At 40.1% G+C, this 8119-nt stretch overlaps 1 non-coding gene across 1 annotated transcript; it reads right to left on the bottom strand.

Moving 5' to 3' along the window:
• Window positions 1-5779: 5779 nt before the first annotated feature.
• TRNAR-ACG (transfer RNA arginine (anticodon ACG)) lies at window positions 5780-5852 on the bottom strand. Its single transcript has one exon. It is a non-coding gene; the product is annotated as a tRNA-Arg (tRNA).
• Between the last annotated feature and the right edge of the window lie 2267 nt (window positions 5853-8119).

The raw sequence follows: 8119 nt of genomic DNA, 5'->3' as shown, positions 1-8119 counted from the left end.
CTTATTTAGCTAAGGAGATGAAAATATAGCAAGAGCCTGAGCTTGGTCGCTTACGGTGAATAAACGCAGTGTTGGAATAAGATCTAAGATCGTTCTAAAAGTAAAGGAAGACAACCATTGAGACAAGTTACCTAGGTTTGTATTGGTTTCTCTGTCACTTATTTAAACCAAGATAGCAAATTCTCCAAAAATAGATGCCATGTTTCAGCCAAAAGTTATTGTATTTGACAGAGAAATCATTTGGTACAATTTTAGATTAGATGATTTTATATCCAAGTAGGTAATAACTCAGGTCCTTTGGGGTAGCCTTTTCATACTGAACAGTGATCTATCTTCATGTCCACTAATAGGCCTCACTTGAACTCTGAAAATTTTACTGATGGCAAAATGGATAATTAAAATTTTAGGGTCTTGCCTCAGCTATTAAAGGAAATTATTAGGCCCAGGAGGAGATGACTTAGAAATTCATATTCACATCACTAGAATACAGGCCAACAGGTATCGGTTGCAAGGATCATGTAAACCATACACAGTCAGGAATTCAAGAAACTCAAATGTAGATTATTGAAATAATTTTTCACTGGATATGCAGCCGCCTTTAATTTACCTGATAGCAATTTTAAGGAAACACGTGGTTCTAATTACAGAGCTACAAATACAGAGAAATTTTGTTCGGTGACTTTATTATCTATGTATTGAGATGAATTTTTGGCACTTTTCATCTGAAGGAAGGCATGAGCTCTAGTCCTCATGAACTCTTTCTGATTAATGTGTTGATTTAGTCACATAGTCATGGTTTGTTGCCTTCTCTAGGAGATATCATTGAACTATAGTCGGAAAATAGCAGATGACCATGTTCCATGTAAACCTCCCTCCCAAATAATCATTGCTGGTAATTTAACATTGATAGATTGTAAGGTTTTCTCACCATTAACGTTTATTTAACAGGTCTTATTTTGTTTATCCACGGGACAAAAGATTGGTCTTCCCCTTGAATGACACTATTTCAAGTGATTTTCAAGCTTCAGCTCTGTTTGTAAAAAGCTTTAGATATTTCCTTATAAAAGTAAGCTAGAAATCCAAGATAAGCCTTTATTTATGACATCTGAAATCTTTCAAATACAATAGCCTAGTAAGTATGAATTAACAAGACTTTATTATCTTATTGTGAGGACTAAGATTATTCCAAGAAAAGCCAAATGAAACTAGAGGATCTTCCTCTGGGATCTGAGTATTTAAAAGAAGCTCATCATGTATGTGGAATTGATTATACTGTGTTGAAACAAAATGAAAGAATCAAACAATGCATATTTTTTCTGTTGGGAAAAAGAACAGCAGTTTGTAAGTCTCCTGTGATCTCATCATCCATGTCCTCTATATATAAGATACTTTGACGGCCTGCTCCCACTGGAGAGGGTCTGTTGAGCAGTAGAACTGATACAACGTAAGATTATTTATGTTCCCTCCCCTACCAGATAAGAGAGACCATGTCTACATGAATCTGTATAAATACAACTATAGAATCAGAATCACGGGCATCTGTTTGCCATCATGTTATTACACAACACAGTTACCACAAAGCCACCAAAGACCTCTGCTTCATGGTAACCTTTCCCAAAGGTGATGTCAATTAATTCAGCCTTCAAATGGTGAGGATGTCAGGAAGGCAGAGAAGGCTCCAAGTGAAGACTACTTTTGCTAGGATTCCTCAGTTCTCCATGTATCCAGCTATAGTACAGTTTTGATATTTGAAGTGATACTGCCACTGCATGCTTTCAGAAGAATACGACCACTGAAGACTTGCTGAGACCAGGCACTATTTCCTGGTCTCACAATTCCCAACTACCAAGGCAAGGGAGAGTGTACACATGCATGTGCGCACACGAGCTCAAGTACCTTTTTGCCCTGCTACCTCCCACCTCCAGCATGCAGTGGGAGCAATGTACTCAGCAGCTCCCCTCTTCCCCACATGATTCAAGAGAACTGGAGACTGAGAGAGTGTTTTCTTTGTCCTCATTTAATTGTTTTTTCTCTTCATTCCATCTTCTAAAAATATGTCAGAAAAAAAACCCTTAGTGAGGGCTCATACCTCTCAAGATTAGGCAACCGGTTTTATCATGTCAACACTAATTTTACCTTCAGGAAGACAAACACGCCTTTAGTAGCACTCTACAGATGATTTGCCATGAGCAGGTGGGGTAGTTTCTTGTGGACCCAATATTGGCTGTCATTTAACTTGAAAAAAAGGTCAGGCTTGTAATACTGTAGATGTAGATGATTTCTACTTGGCTGCACATGCTCAATCAGGCTTCCTTGCATCATCATGTCTACTGCCAGTGTTGTCCTAAGGGGTTATTTCTGCCACTTGGAGTTGTTCCCACCATGTGCACAGGCAGCATTGGGTAGTGTTTACAGACTGCACAGATAATGACTGTTAGCGTGAGTTTCATCACAGCAGGAACTGAGGAATTTCACTCAAGATAACAAATTGATAGTGTTACCTTGAACACTTTTATACTGAAAAATGACTCTAGGAGTAGTTTGAGGAGCTGATAAAATAGGTTCAGCTCCTGAATACTTCTTCCAAACTAATTCTGAGGCAAGTAACCTCAAAAAAAAAAAATCTTTGACTCCTGCAGAACATGGGAGGTTGTTAGTGTGTATGACTACAACCTATGTCTCAGCTGAAGACAACAAAACCATTGACCTATGCCATGAAATGACCCAGGGTAAAATAATTAAGAATGCACTTCAAAAGCAGGTTCTTGAAGACTACTATCCTCTCTGTGAGGTGCTGATCTGTGATAAGGAGTACCTTGTACACACAGAAAAGTTTTTCTATGACATGCTAATTTTGAATTACATAGAAAATGAGGTATTGCTGAACATTCAAAATTATATACGTCAAGATGGGAAGAAAAGGAGAAGGAAAGAACAGAAAAGGAGACACAATGGCCCAACTGCCCAAATGAAATGTAGATATCTTCTTGTATTTCTAAAAAAAGTCAGTAACTGGAACAAGGAAAAGTCATACATTAGAAGATGCTCCTGTCTACAATGTGGTATCACCCTTTGCTATTGCTGACTTCACTGGAAACTGATAAAACAGAAACAAAGAGTTGTCATTTGCATGATTTCTCTCACCCTTGTGGCTTATACTCAGCATGGACTCAGCTCGGAAGAACTGGTACTCCTGTTGCCACAGTGACCGCTCTGCCCAATACATTGTGGTTGCTGTTATAAGATACACCACCTTATCATAGCTCAGCAACTTTCATAGACTCTTCCAAAGACCACAAACCTTAACATTTCTATTATCGACATACGTACTTCTCATAACATAGGCTTTTCAAGGGGCCGCTTTTCCTCGATGTCCATTATACATCTATCATATGAAGTTAGACTGCTGCTGAGGCAGTGAGGGTTGATGCCATACCATGTATTTTAAGAAAGGGTGGGGATAGAAGGGTTGGGAAGAAGTAAGAAGAAAAGAGGAGAATAGCAAAATTTGACAAATGCTTTTCTCAGCATTATGTCAAACATGTTTACAGAACTGCACAATTAATAAAAAAAACCCTGCACTAGAGTCCCTAATTACTATTCTACACAGGGCGGAACACTTCTTCATTATCCCTTTTTGAATTGATTGTGTACATCAAACAGTCAAGATATAAATAAAATATGCCTGCATGCATAATACCTTCACATTAAAGCAGAAGGCAATTAACCTATGATTTTTCATTAATTAAATTAAAATAGCCCTCTGAAAATGTCTCAAATCAAAACAAGTTCCTTACAGAGTATTTTTTTCTTGCCGTGATGCACAGAGCCTGCTTGTAAAATCATTGGTCCAATGAAATTACAATAAACCTCCCCAATTTTATCACAGGCTACCAATTTTCTTCTGTGACTCCATTGTTCAAAGTGCTAATCCCAATTACAATATTAGTATTATTTTTCCATCTTTAAAATAATATTTATAGATGCTTGTCCACTATTAAGCACATTGTTTTCATTTTATTTTCACTAATTACAGTGATGTGCTTTGCAGAATTATAGTAGGTATTGATCTGATCAGAAATTTGGCAAATAAGATCTGACTTTAAGAGTGGATCTCTTTTCTCCTCTTAAATTTATATAGACAATAACAAACTCAGTGGTTTATTAGTGCTTTACGGTTATCTCCAGTTAACTGAATTTAGGTTATATTGCCAGAGAGAGGTAAGAGTAGGTCTGCTTGGTGCCCCATATACAAACATATTTCTTGTCAATCATTCTATTCTGATAAATGGAGTTGTTCTAAAGACACCTTCAGACATCTATTTGCTTTGTGGATTGTGAAGATACATGATTGTAAAACAAAGGGAGTACATATTGGAGACAAGAATACTCACCAAATGATAACAAAATGTCTAATGCAACATTGCTGTTTATAAGATATGTCCATTTCCCTTCCTCAGATTTAAGGGACAGCTACCCATATGGGCTATCGAGGTCACAGATCTGGATAGAAAACATGATGGAGTTTGGTTTCGTTGGGGACTTTTGTTGGGGTTTTTTTATGAAACCTGAGGATACAGAATTTTAGATAGTTCCAGTTATTTATAAACCTTTGATAATAAGAAGCCACAAAATAAACTACCTGCTTGTTGCCTCCTAAAATAATATATTCATGCTGTAGAAGTGTTGAATTAAGTGTCAGTCTTAAAAGAGGGAAAAGAGGTTTCAAGTACAGAATATATGAACAGTGCTAAAGCAACAGTGTATTTCCTTTAACTCAGAAGTCACTTACCTTTTTAAGAACTCTGTATATTTTGAATTTACAAGATTTTGGCTATTTAATAACCATAATAATGACGTTATTTTAGTGACATTAAAAATAAGCCACTGGAATACCAGCATAATTTATTCGGTACAGATCATAGAATCATAGAATCATAGAATCGTTTAGGTTGGAAAAGACCTTTAAGATCATCCAGTCCAACCATTAACCTACACTACCAAGTCTACTCTAAGCCAATCAAGGGTAGACTAGACTAAACCATGTCCCAGAGTGCCACATCTACCCGTTTTTTGAACACTTCCAGGGATGGTGACTCCACCACCTCTCTGGGCAGCCTGTTCCAATGCTTGACCACCCTTTCCGTAAAGAAATTTTTCCTAATTTCCAACCTAAACCTCCCCTGGAGCAGCTTAAGCCCATTTCCTCTCATCCTATTGCTAACTACATGGGAGAAGAGACCAACACCCACCTCACTACAACCTCCTTTCAGGAAGTTGTAGAGAGCAATAAGGTCTCCCCTCAGCCTCCTCTTCTCCAGACTAAACAACCCCAGTTCCCTCAGCCGCTCCTCATAAGGCCTGTGCTCCAGACCCTTCACCAGCCTTGTTGCCCTTCTCTGAACACGCTCCAGCACTTCAATGTCTTTCTTGTATTGAGGGGCCCAAAACTGGGCACAGTATTCCAGGTGCGGCCTCACCAGCGCCGAGTACAGGGGGGGACAATCACCTCCCTGCTCCTGCTGGCCACACTATTCCTGATACAAGCCAGGATGCTGTTGGCCTTCTTGGCCACCTGGGCACACTGCTGGATCATGTTCAGCTGGCTGTCTACCAACACCCCCAGGTCCTTTTCTGCCAGGCAGCTTTCCAGCCACTCTTCCCCAAGCCTGTAGCGTTGCATGGGGTTGTTGTGACCCAAGTGCAGGACCCGGCACTTGGCCTTGTTAAACCTCATAGAGTTGGCCTCAGCCCATCGGTCCAGCCTGTAAAAGCGAATCGAGCCAGGCAGGAGTCGAACCTACAATCTTCTGATCCGTAGTCAGACGCGTTATCCATTGCGCCACTGGCCCTGCACAATCATGCATGCAGAGGTAGCAGAAGGCAGCCACGTTCCCTTTCCTAAGCATTGCTGAGACCCCAGAGGCCATGGCCAAAAAAAAGCAGAAAGCACTTACTGTGGGGTGGGAACACGCTCTAGCATCCAAGCAAAATCCAGCATGGATTTCAGAAGGCACAGCAAAGCTCTTGGCTTGTTGGGGCTGCAATAAGTCTCACAGGAGCAGCAATGACGGAAAGAGAAGCGCAGCCTGTATTCACAACGTGTGTAGGAAGTTGTATATTGAAACATGAAAAGATAAGGACAGATATTTTGTTATTTCTACATTTTCAGACATCACAAAGTGGAATGTCTTGCCTCAGGGAAGAGAATCATCTTGGTGCTTATTTCTTTGCCCATAAAATGGGGACAATACTGACCTCACACAAGTGTTGTGAGAAGACACACAGATTAGATTCAATTTATGAAACAATCAGTTAGTAGAGACCAGCAGGTACTTCTGTTGTGTCCCAAGTCTTCAGGTCAGTCTTGTCCATAGCATCTCTTCAGTCTTTCACAAACCATGCAAGCCTCAAGGTTTTCAGTTTCTACTAGGGAGAATCCCAGATTTCTGATAGCCTCAGAGCCTTCAGCACTATTTTCTCTTTTTCTGCCTCTTAACTGTTGGAATGTAATGCCCAGCCATTGCTTTTCTTGGTGTCACTGGTGTAATTCTATTCATACATTGATAGCTCGATGGCTCATTTACACTAAAATATGCTTTTGTGTTCAGTATTTGTAGTGTGTTCACCTGGTCTCCAGAAGGAATTAAGATTAGATGGCCAAGGTCCCCTAACCTTGATCAAAGTAGAGAAACAAACAGGTGAAAAGTCAGGCATATCTTTCTTAACAACAGCACAGAAATTCATCACACTTTATGTTTTTCCTATTTGAGATTTGGTAATTTAGTGAGAAATAATGATCAGAAATTTCAAATGAAGAACTGCAGTTCCAGCTACCCATTCTTCCTAAGATGGTCCAACCGATTAACAATCTAATTAAACTAAGACTAACTATTCTTCACCTGTATTTACCTTTGAAGACAACTACTTTACTTCAGACCTGAAAAAGGGCTTATGGGCCTGAAAGCTTGTCTGTTTTTTTCAACTATGTGTCTTGCTCTAATAAAAGAGCTTACTTCTCCCACAAATCTTGCCTTGCATTTATTATTGTATATGAGCAGAACTGACATATGGTTGTCTATTCAAACCCATTTCCTTCCCAGAGCAAAAAATAAATACAAACACTCACCCAGGTCACAGCAGAGGCCCAGTCAGAAAATTAATTATACCACCTGCATGTCTAAAAAAAGCTATCCTATTTTTAAGCTTGGATTCTTGCACCATTTTTTAAAAATTAAATGAAAAAAAATCAATGTTTTAGGAAGCATACTTCATTAGAAGTTGGACAGAAAACTGTCAGTCTAGTTAACAGATATTTTGTCTAATTAATTTAACTGATTCTCTTCCTACAAACGTACTACAAGATATTCATTCATCTTCCTCATGGAAGACAGCTTTCAGCTCATAGAATCATAGAATCATAGAATAGTTTGGGTTGGAATGGACTTTTAGAGGTCATCTAGTCCAACCCCCCCTGCAATGAGCAGGTACATCTTCAACTAGATCAGGTTGCTCAGAGCCCCATCCAACCTGACCTTGAATGTTTCCAGGGATGGGGCATCTACCACCAATCTGGGCAACCTGTTCCAGTGTTTCACCCCCCCTCATCGTAAAAAATTCCTTCCTTAAATCTAGCCTGAATCGATTCTCTTTTACTTCAAAACCATTACCCCTTGTCCTAGTGCAACAGGCCCCATCTTTCTATTAAGCACCCTTTAAGTACTGAAAAGCCGCAATAAGGTCTTCTCGCAGCCTTCTCTTCTCCAGGCTGAACCCCAGCACTCTTTGGCCTTTCCTCATAGGAGAGATGTTCCATCCCGCTGATCATTTTTGTGTCCCTCCTCTGGACCCACTCCAACAGGTCCATGTCTTTGCTGTGCTGAGGGCCCCAGAGCTGGACGCAGTACTGCAGGTGGGTTCTCACCAGAGCAGAATATAGGGGCAGAATCACCTCGCTCGACCTGCTGGCCACACTTCTTTTACGTAGCCCAGGGTATGGTTTGCCTTCTGGGTTGCTAGTGCACATAGTTGTCTCATGTCCAGCTTTTCATCCACCAGTATTGCCACGTCCTTCTCCGCAGGGCTGCTCTCAATCCCTTCATCCTCCAGCCTGTATTGT

This window comes from Pelecanus crispus, chromosome 2 (assembly GCF_030463565.1).
Source record: "Pelecanus crispus isolate bPelCri1 chromosome 2, bPelCri1.pri, whole genome shotgun sequence".
NCBI classification, from domain to species: Eukaryota; Metazoa; Chordata; class Aves; order Pelecaniformes; family Pelecanidae; genus Pelecanus; species Pelecanus crispus.
This window is presented reverse-complemented; position numbering and strand designations above follow the sequence as displayed.